The sequence below is a fragment of the Myodes glareolus genome, chromosome X (assembly GCF_982192425.1).
Source record: "Myodes glareolus chromosome X, mMyoGla1.1, whole genome shotgun sequence".
Classification (NCBI taxonomy): domain Eukaryota; kingdom Metazoa; phylum Chordata; class Mammalia; order Rodentia; family Cricetidae; genus Myodes; species Myodes glareolus.
The window spans coordinates 91,586,561-91,609,471 of record NC_142053.1 but is presented as its reverse complement, the minus strand read 5'-3'; the positions used below and the strand labels follow the sequence as shown (position 1 = coordinate 91,609,471).

The 22,911-nt window shown below is 38.9% G+C and overlaps 1 protein-coding gene across 1 annotated transcript in view; it reads right to left on the bottom strand.

The window, feature by feature from the left end:
* Positions 1–22,911, bottom strand: part of Mageb18 (MAGE family member B18) — a 525,138-nt gene that overhangs the window by 359,209 nt on the left and 143,018 nt on the right. The window lies entirely within an intron of this gene.

Sequence of the window (22,911 nt, the reverse complement as noted above, 5' to 3'; positions counted from 1 at the left end):
ACCAAAAGAAAAATGTGGATATAAACCCATTCACAAATCCTTTACCTGCAATCTGTCCTGTCTGCAAGATATGCTAGGACAATGGCGACACAGAACATATGGGAGTAGCCAACCAATGTATGATTTGATTTAAGGCCTACTGCATGAGATGGAATCTATACCTGTCACTGTTAGGTGATCAAGAACCAGACTAGATAGGCCAGGGATCTAGGATAAAAGTATCAATAAAATTACTCCTAAGGATCTTTTTTTGCTATACTCATAGATCGGTGCCTTATCTAGTCTTCATCAGAAAGGCTTCCTCCAGCAGAAGATGGTAACAGATGCGGAGACCCACAACCAGACATTATTTGAAAAGAGAGTCTAGATGGTATGTCTCCATCAAATTCTTCCCCTCAGAGCTCATGGAACCCAGCAGAAGATGACTTGGAAAGATTATAAGAGTGAGAAGTGATCCAGGACACCAGGAGAACAAGGTCTTCTAAATCAACTATTAAGCAAGACTCATGTGAACTCACAGAGACTGAAGCAACAAGCACAGGACCTACATGGGTCTGTATCAGGCCCTTTTTGTATAAATTACAGTTCTCATCTTAGTATTTTTATGGGACTCCTGACTATAAGAACAAGTAGGTCTCTGACTCTTGTGCCTACTTTTGGGACTCTTTTCCTCCTGTTGGGTTACTATGTCCAACTTTAGTATGATAGTTTTTGTTTTACACATTACATTTTATTTTGTTATATTTTATTACTATGCCTTAGAAGACTGTACCTTTCTAATGAAAGGCAAAAAAGAAATGGATCCAAAGGGGAGGGGAGTGAGGGAGGGGCACAGAGTAGAAAGAGCAGAAACTATAATCAAGATATATTGTATGAGAAAAAATCTATTTAAAATAAAAAATGGGAAAAGAAAATCATGGCAGTATCTCTGATGGAACATAGATGCAAAAAAGTTCTCAATAAAATACTTACAAATCAAAAAAAGAAAGAATTAATTAATTTAAATGCAAACTATTTGGGTAGTCATTTAGAGAGAGAAAATAATGGTACTTTAAATATGCTCTCTTTATAGAACATATTTACTTAACTGACCAACAAGCTGTATCCTTAGAATACTTGTTATCTTTAAGTATTCAATTTTCAATTAAAGTTCAGTCATGTCCAGTCCACAGCCCATAAGTCACATGCTGCTGAGGACAGCTGTGAATGTAACAAGCAAATACAGAATCATAACCTTGCTTAAAACATTGAGACCTCTGATAGTTTTTGGAACTCAATTGCATGGTAGTTGAGTTCGAACTTTGTAGACGATAATGTCATGCCATAATGTTGAAATGTTAGACACACCTGGTAGATAGAATGATTATCTTTTTAAATAAATGTTGAAATAAGTAAGTATTTTTCTAAGTAATACTGTAAAATATTGTCTTCCAAAGCCATTATCAGCACAGATGGTGAAATATAGAAGCTAGAAGCTAAGGACTTAGATGGCAGTACTATGTCTTTGATTTCTGATCCACCGCTCCTGTCCTCATGCAAGTGATATTATTTGCACTTTAAGTTCTGAAAACATCTTCTCCATTCTTAAATTACTTGCAACCATACCCTTGCAAATATTTGAGATTTGGTTGTTATTTTTTTCTCCACAGATATTACCCCAAGTTCTCCTCTTTGGGGTCAAATAGCCTTAGTTTGGATCCCTGCTCTAACGCAAATAACTCGACCCTGGGTAAGCCTTTTCTCTCTTTGGAACTCAGTTGCTATCATTCTTGACAGACTCCCCCATTCACATCCTAAATTATGTACTTAACTAAATACTCTGGCACATAGCTGGCAGTTATAAGATTATTGAAAGCACAGCCTTTGTAGTTGTGCAATTCTAATTTTAATTCTCAGTACTTCTATGTGTTGTGGATGTGTTACTTAAGATCTCTTAAGTTCACTTCCTCATCTGTAAAGTGCAGATAATCGCAGTACCTCTCACAGAGTGGGTGGAGAATAATATGAAACACTTAAATAAAACATCATAGCCAAGAAATGCACCTGTAGCTTAGAAACATAAATACTAGCTGGTTTTCAATTTCTATACACGTCTTCCGTGAGTGGTTAGAAAATTATGTAACTATAGGAACTTTGTTTTTAACAGTTCCCCAACTCTTTGTTACACACTTAGGGCTTTGCTGCTCAAATTTGGGCCAGCATCATCTGGCAACTGCTTGGAAATGCGTCCCTTCTGTTTCCCTCCCACACTTGGTGGTTCAGAGTCTACATTTATTTAAAGGAATTTGCACAGACTTATTTCCAAGAAGAAATGGTGAGAGTTCATATTTTGTCAATGTTTGGTAACTGTTCTTTTCTAGCCATGAAATATATCCTCCTGTGGAATAAAACAGGAAATATTTTTTGCACAGGACTGATGATGAAACCACTATCTTTTACGTACCAACAATGCAGGAATGCTGCATACCAGAATCTACATTTTTTCGACATCCCCAGTGACACAGAAACACAGTGAAGTGGGGAGACAAGTACTCTGAAGTTTTCCCAAGGTCCTTAGAGAAATAGCATAGCAGGACTGGGTTTCTAACCACCTTCTCCAATTCTACACATAAATCCATCTTTCAGATTTCATAGATGCCAGAGTAAAATTCATGCTCTCTAGCCCCTTGGCACCTATTTACTACCTGGTTCTGCTTTCCAGATTATTTAAGTTTTAGTTCATCATGAATTCAGGATTTTGACAATTATACCTCCCTACTGCATAAGATTTCTGAACATAAAACATAAATTGGTGCTCCCCAAATACAATGTTTTCAATAAAGTTTGTGAACAATTCCATTGTTTCAGCTATACAACATATGCAAGGTCTTAAAACCAATAAACTGGTAAAGAAAAATGTTAATTTCCGCCCTGAAAAAGTCTTTAAAGTATTTTAAGATATTACAATATACCCAATAATACTGTATTAATACTTGCATTATTAATATAAGAATGAACACTGTCTGTGCTTCTACAAAACATTCTTCTATAATACAAACAACTCAAATATCTATTAAGGTCAAACACACTGCAACTTCTGAAGTATTTTTTGACGACACATTTCATAATGATTTTCAGAGAATATGCATATGCTAATGTATTTGGTTGGAAGGTTAGATATAATAGTTAATACTGAAAACTTATTCAAAGGAATTTCCTAATAAAGATTTACTTTTATGTATACTTATCAGAGTACAAATTATATTATTTTCCATATCCTTTCCACTCCTGCCATGTGTACTCATTGGATAAAGGGCAACACATTAAAAGAGATTATTTATAATCATTTAAATAAAGTAGAATAAATAAAGACATAAAACTAGTAACGTTTCTCAGGCACAAGAATGTCATCATGAAAGGTCAATCAAAACTCAATGACAATTTCAAGTACATTCAACCTCAAAGTTATGGAAATATAATGCTTGTGGAATTGTTAAATTGATTATGTGCATTTCTTTACCTGTATTTATGTATCTACATTATAACATTGACCTTCCATATAGAAATAGAGGAGAAAAATGTAATAAAAAAACTAATGTGTGTTCTACACTCCAATATAAGACAGCCCACCTTGACAAGCCAATATCAAACTAACAGTTTTAAAGGTAAAATGAGTGAATGAGCAAATAGAAGGACATAAGTATATGCCTTTTTCTGGCATGTGATGATACGGGTGAATAAAGAGAATTGGGACAAATAATGAATTAGAAGAACAAAACCTATTGCCTTGCCCTTGGTGCTCATAGCATTGGTGAATCCGGGATATGGGGAGCTGGAGAGTACAAGAGATAGGAGTAAACAAGAGATGCTTACATTAGTACATGTAAGGAGTAAATATGCACACCTGTAAACTCCATGTGATTGCTTATTTACTTGTTAATTTAAACTACACAAACAATAGGAGGAAGCCTACTTCTGCAAACTGATGTGCTCAGAATTAATTTGATAAGAATAAAAGAAAAATCAGCATCCTGAACCTTGGGTATTATGTACTTAAAGGACTCTTACTCGGGATGTTCATGGAGATGTTCCTTTAACCTACTCATAGTGGTCTTGTGAGCTCTATTTTGTTTTGGGGTCTGACATTTAATATTAGCAACTGACTCTAATCCTTGTAGGGCAGTACAGTTAGGTGGATATTCACATACTAGCAGGTTTGGATGTCAGTGAGGATAGACCTCCATCCCTCACACTCAGTGACTTGTAAAAGCAGAAATGAAATAGGTAAGATTTTGATTGCTAGTCAACAGAGTGAGTACTTAACTGTATTTCTTGACCTGAATAGAGACATGACATTCTATAGCCAGAAAGATAAGATTACACTCTGTCTAACAAGAAGCTTTCTTGTAAAGAACAAGACACAACATTCCTTTTTCCCACTAGAAAAAAGTACATCCTGCGTGAGTTAGCCCATACCCAGAAAAATGAGCATGTTACGTATTCATTCATAAATGGATATTAGTTATCAAACAAAGAATAACTAGCCTATAGTTCTTGACCCCAGAGAAGGTAAGTAACAAGGAGAACCCTAAGAGAAATATATATAGATCCCCTTGGGAAGGGAAAATAGACAAGATCTCCTGAGAAAATTGGGGGCACAGGGGTAGGGGGAGAAGGGAAGGAGGAAAGAAAGGAGGAGGGAAGAAGAGGAGAAGGATGACTTGAGGGAACAAGATAGTTAAGATGGGGAAAGGACAGAGACGGAGAGCAAGGAAAGAGATATCTTGATTGAGGAGCCATTATAGGGCTAGAAAGAAACCTGGCACTAGAGAAATTCCCAGGAATCCACAAGTATGACCCCCAGATAAGACCCTAAGAATTAGTGGAGAAGCTGTCTGAGCTGGCCTCGCCATGTAGTCAGATAGAAGAAGATCATAAATTTCAACATAGAGCCTTCATCCAGCAACTAATCAAACAGAGGTAGAGAGTCACAGTGGAACACTGAGCTCCCAGAGTTCAGTCAAAGAGTAGAAGTGAGAATATGAGCAAAGACGACCATGATGGGGACACCCACTGAAACAGTTAACCTGAGCTAATGGGAGCTCACCAACTGCAGTCTGACAGGGAAGGAACCAGCATAGGTCCAAAGTAGATCCTCTGAATGTGGGTGACAGTTGTATGGCTGGGGCAGATTGCTGGGCCACTGGCAGTGGGACCACGACTTATCCCTACTGCTTGTACTGGCTTTTTGGAACCCACTATCTTTGGATGGATACTTTGCTCAGCCTAGATATAGTAGGGAGAATCTTTGCCTTCCTCAAAGCAATGTGCCTTTCTGAAGAGTGAATGGGGGGTGGTGGATGGAAAGGGATTAGGGGAGGGAGTGGAAACTGGGATTGGTATGTAAAATGAAAAACAAGATAGTTTTTTGTTTTTTTAATATAAAATAAAATAATATTGTCTTCTCACTCAAAAGTTAATACAAACAACCCTGCAGTGCGGGAGAGAAGAGGGGTGGGGGAGGAGAGTATGAGGGATACAGGTCAAGGTGGAGGAAGGTCAGAGAGGGAGAGCAAGAAAAAAGATATCTTGATAGAGGGAGCATTAGTGGTTAGGGAGAAACCTGGCAGTAGGGAAATTCCCAGGATTCCACAAGGATGATGGAGCTAAGAATCTAAGCAATAGTGAAAAGGGTGCTGAACTGACCTTCCCCTGTAATCAGATTGATGATTAATTTAATTGTCATCCTAGAACCTTCATCCAGTAACTGATGGAAGCAGATGCAGAGAGAGAAGTTAAGCACTGGGTTTAGCTCCTGCAGTCCAGTCAAAGAGGGGAAGGAGCTATAATATGAGCAAAGGGGTTAAGACAACGATGGGAAAAACCAAAGAAACAGCTGACCCAAGCTAGTGAGAACTCACTTACTCCAGACTGATAGCTGGGGAACCTTCCTAGGACCAAACAAGGCCTTCTGAATGTGGATAACAGTTGTGTGGTTTAGGAAGTTTGTGGGGCCACTGACAGTGGAACCAGTATTTATCTCTAGTGCATGAACAGGTCCTTTGGAGCCCATACCCTAAGGAGGGATGCCTTGTTCAGCATAGATACAGTGGAAAGGGCCTTGGTCCTGCCTCAAGTGATGTGACAGATTTTGTTGACTCCCTATGGGAGGTCTCACCCTTTCTGAGGAGTGGATGGAGGGTGAGATAGGGGATAGGTTAGGGGAGCGGGAGGAAAGGAGTGAGGGGGAACTGGGATTGGTATGTAAAATAATAAAGGATAAAATCAAAAAAAGAAGTTGTTTCAGAAACTTTGAGAACATTATAAAGTCAGCCTAAAATGTAGGTTTACATAATGGTCTCTAGGAACATAGTCCACTCTCCCCACATGGCAGTATTCTCTTTCTCTAAGAAATGGTCACTTTGACCATTGCCACTTTACCCTTGAGAGTGTCACCACTTTACCATATAATAAATGCCACCTATGTATCACATTATGCTGAGTTTCTCCTCTGAGTGCTTGAAACAGGGAGCAAAGGGGAAGAGACTATAGTAATAGTAAAGGAGGATGCTACTCTTCTGCATTTCTTTGCTTGTTTATCTGGTTTAGATTGAGACAACATTCTTGTCGCCTGTATCCCAGATTATCCTGAAACTCACTATGTAGCTCAGGCTGATCTCAAATTCAATGATCCTCCTGCCTCAGCATTCCAAATGCTGAAGTTAAGGGCATGAGCCTTCTCATCTGGCTGGAAGTTCCTTATGTTGTTTTACTTTCTTTAGCTCCACCTATAATTTTTTTCAGACCGGAGTATAACATCGCTCTGTATTTACCACTCTCTAATAGGTACTGTGTCTGCACTTAGTGCTTTATCTTCTATGTCCCCCAAACATTCAAAATATTTTTATACCTCACACTTCCCATAATGTTTTTATGCTAGATACTATTACACATAAAAGAAAATTCTTTCACTGCTTACTAATAAATTAATTGTAAAATCATTTGTAACTCAAAATTCTATTGAAAACAAGTCCTTTAAGAGATATTTCTACCAATTATATGCAACTCAAGAAATATGAATTGAGATTGTGCTATGCACCAAGCACTTGGTGTATAAAGTTCTATAAAACATGATTTCACCTTGAAGTGGAATATGGTTTATACCCTTTCCTGGTGAATTTAGAAAACAATTTATCAGGATATAAAAAAAACATGTGGGGGCAGGGATTAGGAGAGGGAGAGGGAACTGCGGTTGGTATGCAAAATAAATAAAAATTTTAAAATGAAAATGTGTGGAGTTCAAAACTTTCAAATGAACACACATCAACTGCACTAGTTATTTTATGGAACTGTCACCAAAATAGCTATTAGAAACAAGTTAAAGAAATGAATTTTTCTCACAGCTTCAGAGCTATCCATTTATGGTTGTTTGGCCATATTGCCTTGGCAGAGCATCATGTCAGCCAGAATATGTAGCAGAAGAGAGTTGTTCACTATGTGGCTAAGCAGAAAGCAGAGAAAGGGAATGCACATGCTCAGAGCTTGCTTTTTTCCTTTATCCCTTTTTATTCGCTTTGTCCCGAGCTCATGAGATGGTGTTACCCACATTAAGGATGGGTCCTCCCCTCTCAGTTGATATTCCAGAGAGACCTTCACAGATATACTTAGAACTCCAGGCAGTTCTTAAACCAATCAAATTTAAACATCATGTAAGTAAAAAAAATTAAAGTCTAAAAGCAAAACTGAACAATATATAGTATAAAACTGATAGTTAAATAATCTTCCTGTATTTCACATCTTGTTAGATTCTAACTCTGAGAAAGTAATGGCTGAATGTTATATTAGCTCCCTTTATTACATAGAATCTGATAGTTACATAGTTAGGATCTGACAAACAATTCTAAATTGAGAAGTCTAAGCACATCATATATTTTCCTATTGAAGCAAAGCTTCATGTAGCCTATGCTGGCCTCAGAATATGTACCAGAGAATGATCTTGAACTTGCCTTCTCCTCCTGAATGTTGGTATTAAAGACCATTTCTGTCACACCTGGTTTATGCAATGACAGTGCTCAAACCCAAGACGTCATGTTAGGCAGGCATTCGAACACCTGAGCCATAATTTCAGGCCTTAGTTTTGATTTTTCAAAACTTTGTAGCTTCAAACAGAATGATAGAGCAGTATCAAAAAAGCATTTTTCCCTCCAATGAAATAAAAGGATCCATTTAACCTTACAAAAGAAAATAATAAATATGGCAGGCAAGAAGAAAGCCTGGCCAATAGGAAGATATATAGCCAGGTAAATTTTTTCAAGACAGGGAGATTGTCTGAGATGATAAAATTAATTGGTTTTCATTTTATTCAGGGTAATTTAAGCTTATCATAGACTATACTTATAGGACTATTGTAAAACCAAAACAGGAACAAATACCTCACAGGTTGATGGAAGATTAAAACCAAAAATATACTTTAGAGGTTAAGAGTTCTATTTACAGCCAAAATAGTTAAAAAGAAGTTTCTGCTTACTGGGCTAAATCCTACCTAACACAGGTTCCTTTGTCCTATTTTAAGTCCCTGTTAGAGACAGGAGAACCAATGGAACAGAATTGAACACCCAGATATCAATCCACACATCAAAAAACACCTGATTTTTGACAAAGAAGCAAAAAATATAAAATGGGAAAAAGAAAGAATATTTAATAAATGGTGCTGACATAACTGGATACCAACATGTAGAAGAATGAAAATAGACCCATATCTATTACCATGTACAAAACTCAAGTCCAAACGGATCAAAAACCTCAACATAACAGTCAAACACACTGAACCTCATAAAACAAAAAGTGGGAAGTATGTTTGAATGTATTGGCACAGGGAACCACTTCCTAAATAGAACCCCAGACTCACAGACACTGAGAGAAATAATTAATAAATGGGACCTCCTGAAACTGAAAAGCTTCTGTAAAACAAAGGACACGGTCAACAAGACCAAATGGCAGCCTAAAGAATGGGAAAAGATCTTCACTAACCCCACATCAGATAGAGAACTGATCTCCAAAATATACAAAGATCTCAAGAAATTGGCTATCAAAAGAACAAATAATCCAATAAAAAAAGTGGAGTATAGACATAAACAGAGAACTCTCAACAGAGAAATCTAAAATAACTGAAAGGCACTTAAGGAAATGCTCAACATCCTTAGCCATCAGAGAAATGCAAATCAAAACAACTCTGAGATTCCATTTTACACCTGTAAGAATGGCCAAGATTGAAAACACTGATGACAACTTATGCTGGAGAGGATGTGGGGTAAAGGGAACACTCCCGCATTGCTGGTGGGAATGCAAAGTTGTACAGCCCCTTTGATATCAGTATGGTGATTTCTCAGAAAATTAGGAAACAACCTTCCTCAAGACCCAGCAATACCACTTTTGGCAATATACCCAAAGGATGCTCAAATGTACCACAAGGACATGTGCTTAACTATGTTCATTACAGCATTGTTTGTCTTAGCCAGAACCTGGAAACAACCTAAATGCCCCTCTACCAAAGAATGGATAAGGAAAATTTGGTACATTTACACAATGGAGTACTACACAGCAGAAAAAAATAATGACATCTTGAAATTTGTAGGAAAATGGATAGAGCTAGAAAACATCATATTGAGTGAAGTAACCCAGATCCAGAAGGACAAATATCATACGTACTCACCCATAAGTGGCTTTTAGACATAAAGCAAAAAAATAAACAGCCTACAAATCACAATCCCAGAGAACCTAGATAGCAATGAGGACTCTAAGAGAGATACATGGATCTAATCTACATGGGAAATAGAAAAAGACAAGCTCTCCTGAGTAAAGTGGAAGCATGGTGACCATGGGAGAGGGTTGAAGGGGAGGGGAGAGGAAGGGAGGGCAGTAGAGGAAAATGTATAGCTCAATAAAAATCAAAAATAAGTGAAAAAATGAGTTTGATTTTTTTAAAGAAAATAAACTATCTTTTTTTCATTTTATGTCCCAATCCCAGTTCCCACTCCCTCCCTTCCTCCCATTTCCTCCAGCTTCCCATCCCCACCCCCATCCACTTCTCAGAGAGGGTAGGACATGTTCCTTTGTGTATGGTCCAAGGCCCGCCCTACTATGTCTAGACTGAACAAGGTATCCATCCTAAAAGCACGGGTTCTCCCAAAACCACCATGGTCAAGTTGGCTTCATGCCAGAGATGCAGAGATGCTTCAACATATGAAAATCTACCTATGTAATCCACCATATAAATAAACTGAAAGAAAGAAACTATATGACAATTCATTAGATGCTGAAAAAGCATTCAACAAAATCCAACACCCCTTCATGATGGCTTTCATTTGTAATCAAGGGTAAGTTACTGGTCTGATGTAAACTACTTATAATCCCCATTCACTTGATGTATATCTTTGCCTTTATTCCTCCCCTATTCATTGTATTTACTCCCATTCAGTTGATGTTCATCTTTGCCTTTGTTCCTTCGGTTTTCATTGTATCCTTTTAACAATGAATAACTGCCAACCCTCTCACACCTGTGAACACCAAGCTATCCTACAAGAGAGACTTCAGGGGGCCAGTGTGGGCTGCTCTCTCAAACCCAGACTTAGGGGGAGACAGCTGGATAGTCAGTTCCAGGTCTACCCAAATATAACTTGCTTTAATTTGGACAGTTGTGGCCTGGGTCTTTTCTTTCTTATGAATCTCAGGATTCATATGGAGGCCCCAGCAAGAAAAACTGGCCACCCAAATTTTGCTGAAGCTAGGACAGGGTTCTTCCTTTCAGGCTCCTCCAGAAGCTGGTGAGACACCCAAGGGTGTGCTCACCTTGGAATAGCTAACCTAGCTGACCTAAGGTCCCCAGGAGAAGTGCTTTCTACTCTGTGAATCCCTGAGGTGGTTGGCTACATTTGAAAGGAAAACAGGAATGATTTTTTTTTTCCTTTTTTCCCTCGGACAAGTCATTGGTTCTGTGTGATCTGGGGATATGGGGACCTAATGAGGCCCACCAATCTTTTGTTGAGGTCAAAGAGAGAAGTTCCTAGCCCACTGGTTATTTCTGGTTAATTGGGAGTTTAGCCAGAATCACCGGTTGTTTTCTTACCTACCTCCGAACACCGAGGATGCCCTGGTTACATCAAGGACCTGGTTTAAAAACTCAGAGAGACCCGGCATGTTGGTGCCATCAGCAAAGTTCCAACTCTAGGTTGAACAACAAAGCCAAGGACACTAGGGGTCAGACGTAGAGTGTGAGAACATTAGGCCATTTAGTGGTAGTGCAAGGCGACAACTAAAACAGCCTCCTATCTGTTAAATTGGTGAAACCTCTGTGTGACAAAACTCGTTATTGTCTTCTCTGTTCGTTCTCTTTGCTTTCTGTCTTGTTTTGAGTTTGGTCTGTCTTCATGTGTTACCACTTGCTGTGACTAAATTAGATGAACAACACGGGAAACAACTGGTATCCTGGGGAGCACTCTGATCTGTATTCTAAAATTTTTAACTAATTTACCCTCTATAGTTAAGGAAGATTTTGGCTATCCTATCTCCACAAGCTGGCTGCAAATGTTTTGTGACCTTGAATGACCCAAGTTTGGGGTCAAGCCCACCAAGGGCACTGGGTAGTAGCAAATATCATCTAGATCAAGTTGGATATATTTGTCCTGGGCTGAGGCCACTTCTGTCCTGCCTCGCCGAATTAGAGAATTCATGATCCAGAGCAGGCAGGTTGGCTAAGCTCTCCTAGTGAATAGAAGGGCCTTCAAGGAAGTGGCAGCCCAGACTCAGGATCCCACTCTACAAGAATCTGCCATACAAACCCAAGAGTTTATTTCAAAACCTGTCCTGCAGGAATCGCCAGAGGAATTAGAGCCCCTCTTCCCCACTTATAACCACCTCTATCCAAAGCATCCTTCAAAGTATGAGGATCTTATCTTATCTCCTTTTACTCTGTTTACATTATTGATTCCTCTACCTTTGCTTGATATTTATTATAAAACTTGTGAAACTAATAAATGGGTAAGATAAAAAGCAATTAGGAGATAACTAGAAAAAATATGTCCTAAAGAACAAAGGAAATAATATTGATCTTCTTTTTAAGAGAAAGTGCATCCTAGCCAATCCAGATTGAGAATTGACTGAATTCTTCTTAAGGTGACTGTTTCTGATCCGAACTCACCATTAGCAACACTTACAGTTTGTAATAAATGTTGTAAGTTACAGTGATATTTTATTTGTGTTTTAATAAATAAAGATTGCCTAAAGATCAGAAGGGCAAAGCTAAGCCACTAGAGATCAGGCAGTGGTGGCACACACCTTTAATGCCTGGATTTGGGAGACAGAGACAGATGGATCTCTGTGAGTTCAAGACCACCCTGGGCTACACAAGATCAATACAGAAACAAATCCAGATGGTGGTGGCTCACTCCTTTAATCACAGTCCTAGGGATTCACAAGGCTTTAATCCCTGCCCTGGAGGGAATATAAAATGGGAAGAGAGAGAGAGTCGAGCTGCTTAGTCTGTGGTTGCCCAGCCTTGGTACAGGTAAGATTTCTCTAGTGGCTGCTTTGCTTTTCTGGTTTTCAGGTTGAAACTCAGTATCTGTCTCTGGGTTTATTATTCATGCTACAGTAAGTGAATCACAAGCAGGACAGTGCTCTAACACAGCACTGTAATACACATGACCTAAAGACTAGAGCAGAACACATTTTTCACTGTAGGACAATGGGAGGACAGAGTGACAAAAGGTAAAACTATCCCCCTCCTCTGGAGTCTTCCATCAGATTGACCCCCAAGGACAACTTCCAGGTGTTCCTGCTAAGTTTTAGGACTCCTCAGAAGGACTAAATCTTAAAAAATCTAATAATTGAAAAATTACCAGTGTATCTTTCTTAGCTCTCTCTATTGCCAATGTCCACTGGTTTGAAAGAATGAGATCCAAAGTAGCATTTCCTCCCAGGTCTGCTGCTAACTTTAGAAGGTAGTGTTACAAGCAGAGACACTATTTCTCACAAATAGTTCTCTAAATCAGGGGTGACCTACATCTGCCACCCGACATGTTCTCTGTAAATAATGTCTTATCGGAACACAGGCGCACACTGTTTATGGCTGCTATCAGGCCACAATGACACAATGACAGAGTTGAGTGATTGAGACAGAGACCATATGGACCACAAAGCTGGAAATATTTACAATCAGGCCCTTTACAGAAAATGTTTGCTGACCTTGCTGTAGATAATAAAAATGTCATGCTTCTGCTACGCTATGCACTGTGCACACCACATGAAAAAAGCCTGGCACAACTTCATAGAAGAAGGCACACAATAGCTAATGAGCATGCGGAAAATATGTACATCATGGTACGCTGGGGAGACGGGAATTAAAATCACAGTAACTAAGCCTGCCAGCACACACCTATAGTCTTAGTAGTTAAGAGGTCAAAGGAAAAGGAGAATAAGTTTGAGGTCACCCCAGATTGCATAGTTTCTACCTAGCAATATCCTGTCTCAAAAGTAGAAAAGCATCTCCAGAACAAAAGAACGAAAATGATAACCAGGTATGGTGGTGTGTATCTGAAACCCAAGAGCTCAGGAGACTGTGGGGGATCTGTGATTCCCAAGCCAGCCAGGAACACAAAGCAACACCCTGTCCCACCAAATCACAAAGATGAAAGATCTGAAATGTAGTTCACTGAGACTCTGAGGCTTCGTATTGAGGCTTAGAAAGAAACTGAATAATTATGGCACTGATTGGGGTTTAGAATAGTTATCATACAGAAGAGAGAAAATAATTTCTCACATTTCCTCACACAATCACATTTCCACAGTTCTTCACATTCTCCTAATTTTTCACAGCACTTCCTACATGTCACTAGACAATAGGCGTTCTCCTACTTTGGTTGGTTAAACAACGCCCAGAGTACCTCATAAAATAAAACCAACAATGATGACTAAAGCTAATTTTGGCCAGGACATCTTTAACAACAAATGGACCCTGGGAAACAAACAAAAGGGAAATGTTCAAAATAGTCTTTGATCCTCCACTAAGCCATTCCATAAAAAGGACTGAAAGAATGCAATCAGTGCATTTTCAGAGTGTAAAATTGTTATTCAGATGAGGGACTCAGAATTCCAATCTGCCTAGTGTTTTCCTCTCTTCTCATATAAATGAGCTCACCCTAGGATCTTACCAGGTTCTGCAGCTTGTAGAATTCTGCCTTGGCTTGCAATTGATAAGATTTTTTTCCCCAGTTTTTTTTTTTCAGGAGAAAAAAATCATTAAAGATTTTATTCTTCATGGTTTTCCAAACAACATGAGCTCAGCAAACAGATTTAGTTTTAAAAGTTACTTATCAACATTGACAGCGTTCTCTTAAGAACAGCTGTTGCCTCGTAGACTAGTGTTAACCTACCCCTGCATTTAGAAACAATTCTGCTTTGAAAGAATATTCCACATTTAGCGCCCTCCCCTTAATTACCAAAGACATTTGCATGAGAGGCACATTTTTTGTTGGGCAATTCACCTTCTCTGATTCCCCCCCCCCCCCCATGGTTTAAGTTTAAGACCTGAAAGGTACGGTTCTGTAATGAGTTTAACTTGTAAGCAAGAACCATATTCTCGTCACAGGCCTGGCTTTAACAGCCCATTTTTTAAATTTTGGAACTGCTTTCTTTTCTTTTATGGCACTGGCTGTCAAAGCCAGTAGTTTTGCAGTCCTAATTGTGAGCTGCAAGGTCATTTGAGCCTTGGCTCTGACAGCAGAGAAAGAATTTCTAAAGAAAGGAAGCACTCCTCATTCTTTTAATGTTTGAGACACTAGCAGAATTTGCATAATCTGTGGTTTGCCATTTTTACAACTGACATTAGTCTTAAGGGTGCTGAGTATATAAAATTATTCATCATCATGTAAATAGGGCTAGGTTTGTGAGGGAGTGCTAGAAAAAAAACAAATTGGAGAAAATATTGATGTAACAAATGTAGTATGGAGTTGGAAGTGTCAACCCAGCCCCTGGCCTGAAAAGTACCAAGCACCTGGAATCCAATTCTCAGTCTGCCAAGTGCTTGGACTCCAACTCCCATCCTGCCATGTGCTGACCCCTCCCCAGGGAGGGTCAGGACCACACCCACAGGGTACTTAGACTTTACATTGGTAAACTGTAACTTATTGAATAAAATACACGCCTAAATTTAGCTTATACGCCCAATTTGATTAACAGATAATGGTACCTAGTTCTCAAGTGCCTTTACAGATCTGAGGGTATGGCATTTTTAACAAAAAGAGGCTCTAACACAGACACACCAGCTTCTGCAGAACCCTTTAGCTCCTTCAAGAAGACAGACCTTCTGCCTCCAGGCCTCGCCTTTGGCTTTGGCAGAGCAAACCCACACAGCAAGAGTGGCCTTCCACCTCTTCAGCTTTCTGATGCCTTTCAGGGAATTCATCTCCTCATTCTGCCAAGATAGGTCGACTAAATCTTCCCCACTCCTCCACACGAAAAATCTTTGGGTCTCTTGTACTCAGCAGCTAAAGGCAAGCAGTGCTTCTAAGATTGTGTTCTTCAAGAACCAAGGAGAGGATTTGGGATTGCCTGCATAGCTAAAAAGCTGTCTCATTTTTGCTCATTTATCACTCCCAGATCTGTGTAATGGCATTTGACAACTTAAGGTACTGTTAACTTATTACTTCATCCATGACATTTAAAGAAGTTTCCTGCTAAAATACAGACAGGTGTGTCTAACAGGTTTCTGGTGTATCTTAAAGAATCCAGGGTTCCCAATTCCTTTAATTGTCTTAACCTAAAACAATAGCCTTTTGCTATGACTCCAAGCAAGATGTAAATCTATTCTAGTTCCCTTACAGTTCTAGTGCTGTATCAAAAATCAGGTCTGGTAATGATAAAAAACAAAAAACAAAAAAAGAACCCTAACAGTTTCCAGAGTCTTTTGCTAACCCCAGTCAATTTCAAGGTCATTCCTGCTGCCTGGGCCAAGACCAACCCACAAAGCCAAAGACCTGCACCAGCTCCTGGGACTTCATCATTGATACCAAGTCTTCTGGATTAAGGACACCTTCCAACCGAAGTCTGGTTTTATCTGTTTTTGTCCCATCTCATGGCTAGCCCATTTCATAGGGTCAATAATAACAATATTCTTCTCTCCTAGCCACCTGCCTTTCTCATCTCCCTCAAAAGGCAGCTGCATAAGGACTCCAGGATGACAGCAACCCAGATGCTGCCCTAGTCACACTTCTCGCTGAGTGTGAGTGCACCAACTCCCAGCTCTCCCCTCTCCCACATCATACCTGCAGGAAGTAGCCAGAGTTGAACTGATGCCCCTATATCCAAGGACTCTGAGATGTTTGGTCAAAAGTGAGACCCCAGCCCTCTAACACCCCTATATCCAAAGAGTCTGGAATGTAATACTGAGTTGGAAGTGTCACCCCAGCCCCTGGTCTGGGAATTGTCAAGCACTTGGACTCCAATTTCCAGCCTGCCAAGCACTTAGACTCCAACTCCCAGCCTGCCAAGCGCTGACCCCTCCCCAGGGAGGGTCATGGTTAGGAAATGTTCCTAACAATAAACACTAAAATTCTCTTGTCTTCTTTCACAGTAATTGTTTATGCTGTGGATGGTGTCTGTGAACTCTTTGATTCCTACTTGTGTCTTGAAATAAATTGCTACTGATATTCTAAAGTTCACTATTTAACTGAGCTAAGTTAATTTTCCCAAACGATAATTTTATCATTTCTTATATTAATGCATGGTATGTGCATGCAAGAGCATTACTGTGTTAGTAATGCTTTTAACCTTTTAGTTTATTGTGAACTATTTTAGATGAATATTTTTCTAAGGAGACTGAAACTAATGAAGGACATACATTTTCAGTTAGCAGAGCATTAAATGTACTTATCTCTTCCTAAAAGGAAATGGCAGTTTTTTAGGTCTCCTCTCAAGGAAAGAAGGAGTAAAAGAAGGCATAAATGAAGAAGAAAAGTGGAAAATCTTGGGGTGTTGCACACCATCTATTTTTTATTTAGCATCAAGACTGAACAAGGCATCCAGCCACAGGGAATATGCTCTAAAGAGACAGATCCTGGTCACACAAAATACCAAGCTACATAACTGTCACCCAGATGCAGAGGGCCTAGGTGGGCTTCATGGTGCCTCCCTAGAAGTCCGTTTAGAGTCTGCAAGCTCCCACAAGCTAAGGTCAACTATCTTTGTGGGTTTTCCCATCATGATCTTGATTCCCTCCTTGCTCATGCAATCCCTCCACTCTCTCTTCAACTGGACTCATGGAGCTCTGCCCAGCACTTGGCTGTGGATCTCTGCATCTGCTTCCATCAAGTACTAGATGAAGGCTCTATGATGACAATTAGGGTAGTCAACAGTCTGATTACAGGAGAAGGCCAGTTTAGGTACCCTCTCCACTATTGCTAGGAGTCTTAGCTGAGGACATTCTTGTGGGTTGCTGGGAGTTTCCCTGGCACCAAGCTTCTCCCTAACACCATAACAGCCCCCTCTATCAAGATATCTCTTTCATTACTCTCCCCATTCATCCCACCTCCAACTCAACCACCCTGATCCCTTGTGTTCCCATTCCCCAATTCCCTACCCTCTACTTCCCCTACAACCCCAGTTTACCCAGAACATCTCATCTATTTCCTCTTCCCAGGGAGATCCATGTGTCCTTCTTAGGGCCCTCCTTGTTATTCTGCTTCTCCGGGGCTGAGGACTATAGCCTGGCTATGCTTTGACTTACATCTAATATCTACTTATAAGTGAGCACATACCATGTTCGTCTTTCTGGGTCTGGGTTACCTAACTCAGGATGATTTTCTAGTTCTGCCCATTTGCCTGCAAATTTCATGATGTCATTGTTTGTTTTTTCCATTAATATTCCATTGTGTAGATACCACATTTTCTTTATCCATTCTTCAGTTGAGGAGTATCTAGGTTGTTTCCACGTTCTGGCTATTATGAATAATGCTGCTATGAACACAGTTGAGCAAGTGTTCTTGTGGTATGATTGAACATTCTTTGGGTATATGCCCAAAAATGGTATCACTGGGTCTTGAAGCATATTGATTCCCAGTTTTCTGAGAAACCGCCATACTTATTTCCAAAGTAGTTGTACAAGTTTGCACACCCACCAGCAGTGGCAGAGTGTTCCCCTTACTCTACATCCTCTCTAACATCAGCTATCATTGGTGTTTCTGATTTTAGTCATTCTGACTAGTGTAAGATGGTGTCTCAGAGTCATTTTGATTTGCATTTCCCTGATGGCTAAGGATGTTGAGCAATTCTTTAAGTGTCTCTCGGCCATTTTAGATTCTTCTGTTGAAAATTCTGTTTAGATCTGTACCCAAATTTTAATGAGAGATTTTGGTATTTTGATGGTGAGACCTTGTTTTAAGGGAGGGAGAAAGGGAAACTAAATGATTGTAAACTAGCAGTACATTGTCACAAGTGGTTTTCCCTGTCTTTTGTGTGTATGTGTGTATCTTCTAAAATTTATAAAATGAATATTAAATTGCCATAGATAGGTTAATATATTGTTCTAAATAAAACCTGCCAACAAAAATATATGTCCCACTTAGGTTATACAGCTATCACAGATAAAACGTGTGTTTCTGCTCGCTAGATATCCATTGGCTGGGCATAATGGTGCACACCTGTGATTCCATCACTCAGAAGGCTGACAAAAGAGGATCAAGAATTCAAGGTCAACCTAGGGTAGATAGTGAGACCCCATCTCGGAAAACAAAGAAAATACTTTTTGCTAGTGGAGACTTCATTTAATCAAGTAGCCCTCTGACTACGCTAGCACTGGAAGGGGGACACAAATGCTACATTGAACGGTGGAATTCATTACAAGTTAAAAGATTTGAAAAGATTTTACTGAAGAAAATAGAATTTTAGCATGATCCTGAATGATAAATCAGAAAGTTCAAAGTACTTAAGCTAGGGAAGAGAAAACATTGACATTATATAATCACCAGAAATGATAGGCAGACGTGATGACTACAAATGGAGGCTGTCTGACAATGTTGCTGGGAAGGCAAGATAGGAGCAAAAGATTAAGGTCTTTGAAATATATGGGGAAGTTTTGGAGTTTCTTATAAAAGTTTCTCGGTAAGCTAGAATGATATAATGACAACAATGTCTTAATTAAATTTTGATGGTCATTTGAAGTTACACTACCTCTCCTCAAACAACTTACCTACCCATATACACACAAACACACAAAATATCTATAAAGGTAGAGAGGCAAAAATTTGTTCTACGTTCTCCAGGCTACAATGTAATTGCAGATAATAAAAATAATAACCATGAATAAAAAAGAAATATAACTTTGGGTATTGGTATAGTATCAGTATATACTATATCTCAATGGTGGAAAGTATATTTAATGTGCTTTTCATATGCTCAGACCCACCACATACAACACACAGCACAGGAAATTTGAGCACATAATTAAATAGTAGAATATTGAAGGCACTGGACTGTAGAATATTCCATAGTTAGGTCCTCATCATAGGCATAGCCAAATGTAGAAATAAGATGTTAATTCAGAAAAAAACTAAAACCTTCATTCTCTTCCTTCATAGGCCAAGTAACTCTTTTTTTGGTCCTCTAAATTTTTGGACTACCTTTCTCTACCCTGCTCTGTGCCACAAAGACATAATATGTATATACCACATGACCATAATTATTTTCCAGTTAAATTTTGCCAGTTAAGAAGAAATTGGAGAGGAGGAATAGGAAGTTGGGGTGTTCATTTATATTATGAAACTCTGAGGTAAAGATGCCCTGATAATAGTCCCTGACCAATCGTCAAAGAACTTCCTAGGGTTCCCAGCTCCACAGGACTGCTTACTTTTGCATATGAAACCACATTCTTCCCTCAGCCTTTTGTATTGAAAGATAATAAAATCCCCGCTGGCACTAGCTTTCGGTTGTTGAAATTTCCCCGTGCTTCCACTATGCCTAAGCACAGGAGGGTAAATAACCCTTTTCTAGTTTTCTTTCTATTGCTGTGATAAAACCCTGACCAAAACCATTTGGAAAACAAAGTGGTTATCACAGCCGACAGGTTAGAGCCCAAAGGAAATCAAGGGAGGGGCTCCAGGCAGGAATCTGGAGGGAGGAACTGAAGACCATGGAGAAATGTTGCTTGCTGGCTTGCTCCAGGCTACCTGTCTTACACAGTCCAGGCCTTCCTGCTTAGGAATGGTACCAACCTACAGTGTGCTTGGCACTCCTACATCACTTAGCCATCAAGAGAATGTTCACACAGATGTTTTCCCAGGCTGATATAAATGACGCAATTCCTTAATTGAGGTTTCTTCTTCCCAGTTATGTCAAGATGACATTTGAAGCTAAATATGAACATGCGCCCTTTGAGGCAGAGGGAGAAGGATGTGGGGACAGGGAAAGGGTGAAGAAAGAAAAGAAAAAAAGTAAAGTGCCTCCTCAAATCCTGGACTGCTTCACTTTCTACCTTCTAATGTAGGAACAGGTATGCAAAAAATACAGTTCTATGAAGACTTCTTTTTCTAGACTGATCCAATATCGCAACAAAAATTGAATCAAACATTATACAAGTAAATGTTTACTTCCTATACCATTTTCCAGAGATAGCAAATTGAATTGCACTATGCTGCTAAGAGGTCCTCAAACAAAACAAAACAAAACAAAACAAAACAAAAAACAGTCTTGAAACATTTAGATCACCAATGGGAAACATTTCCAAACATTAATGGGAAATGAAATAAATTTGTTTTACTTTAGCCTCATTGGGAACATAAAGCCAATGATCTTTCTACTATCCCTTGATCTGGTAACCCATGTATTTTAATTATTTGCCTCCCTAAACACCATGGAACACAAACTCAGCATTACAAACCCTTAGGCAGATGCTTTACTTCTGCATTGTCTAGCTATCTTTTCATTACAGTTATTTAGGTAAATCCTCCTTTCTGCAGAGAGCCAGTTATTCTCTGTGCTTGCATCTCATCAGGTGGGTTCTTCTGAAGAGTTTTACCCAATTGGTAAAGCTTGACTCCAACAAAACTTATAATGGCAAGACACTTTATACACACCTAATGATGCTTTTCTGCTCAACTCATGTTCTTATGAAAGCTTCTATAAACTATCTCTTTCCACATATCTCTGATTCCTATTCCTTGGTTTCCTCTAGAAAAATGACAAGCCTGATTGTCTTAGGGTTTCTATTGCTGCAACAAAACACCATGACCAAAAAGCAAGTTGTGGAGGAGAGGATTTAGCTGGCTTACATTTAAATTCAGCATTACTATTCATCATGGAAGGAATTCAGGACAGGAACTCAAACAGGGCAGAGTACCAGAGGCAGGAGCTAATGGAGAGGCAATGGAGGAGTGCTGCTTCAGCCTGCCCAGTACTGGGATCACAGGATTACACTACCCTAACCTATGATGCCCAGCAAAGTTGCCTATTGTATAATGATTAAGGCATAAAGAATATCACTATCATGCTAGTCATAGCTAGCCTGTTTGAAAATTTGGCTGATATCTTTGCTTTCTTTACCTCTTCATCGCCTCTTCATTAGCTTGAAAATCAGAAAATTTACTTCAAGGCTTGACATGCACCCGTAATCCTACTTCTCAGAAGCTGGAACAAAAGGATCCAAGTTTAAGGTCAGTCTAGCCTACAAACTAAGACTACTTCAAAAGAAAAGAAATGACCAAAACTTAGTTTTTTAAGGGATTGTGTACATGCCAAGTAGTAAGACTAGGAAACAATGGAGTTTCTGTTAGTTGATGTGAAGCTTCATTTTCAGTGTATTCTACTAGGATTCACGGCAGTAACCTTGTCAAAACAATGGCCTCTTATAATTTTTAACCAACATCAGAAAACTAAAATATTAAAATATTATTTTTAAACAAAATAGCATTAGTTACATCTTGCTTCTTGGATGCAGTCTTCTCACATATCTATGTATTGCTTGTATTACTTTCTTTACAGTCTATTGGCATAAGCCTATGGACAAATAGTTGGGACTTAAGCATCACCATTTTCAACAGACTTCTTTTGTTTCCTCAATTGTATAAAATTTATGAGACAAAGTACTTTTCAATAGTATTCAGACATTTATTTCAAACTTTTTCTTCTCAATTTAAAGTAGAAGTGCAAAACTGCAATGAAGAATAACATTGAATTAATCACTTTTAAAATAACAGATAAAGATGATGTGATGGAAAAGACTGCCTCGCAAGCTGAGTTATCATTCAATAGATTGAAATGTTTTTCATCAATTCATGTATGAAAGCATGAATTTCATTACCAACACACAGTGAAGTAGTCAATATCTAATGTATAAAGTATACGTGGCTAAAAAGTCAAATATCTGAAAAATGAGGTTCATCTCTATCTTGTGCATAAACCTTAAATTCACTGAAATATCTTCAAAGAAGATTCTATAAAAAATGAAACCTTCTTTTCAATTCTAATTAGTATAAATTTAACTACCATGTATTTTTGGAAAGTTTTCTTAAAAATTTCCCTTCTTTCCCATACTACTTGATAATAATGATCTGGAATCCCTCTGTTACATGTAGAGAAGTACCATTCAATGGCTGTTGGCAGGGTTATCACATTTTAGAAAAGTTTGTTCTGAGTCATCTTAAGAGAAAATTTCACTCTCAAAATTCAACTTCATTGGCTCGTTTTCAACAAGAATTTTATTCCCCCACTGACTATACACCTCCACCTTTTCTTATTGTATTCAGAGTTGATCCCAGTTCTCTATACTGAAGTCTCTTTTTTCTCCTCATTTAACAGTTTCTTATTGAATAGTCTTTTATGACTTTGACTACTGTTGGGATTTATATTTTGTTTTAATGCCTGTAAAGGACTAGTTAGTGTTTAAAG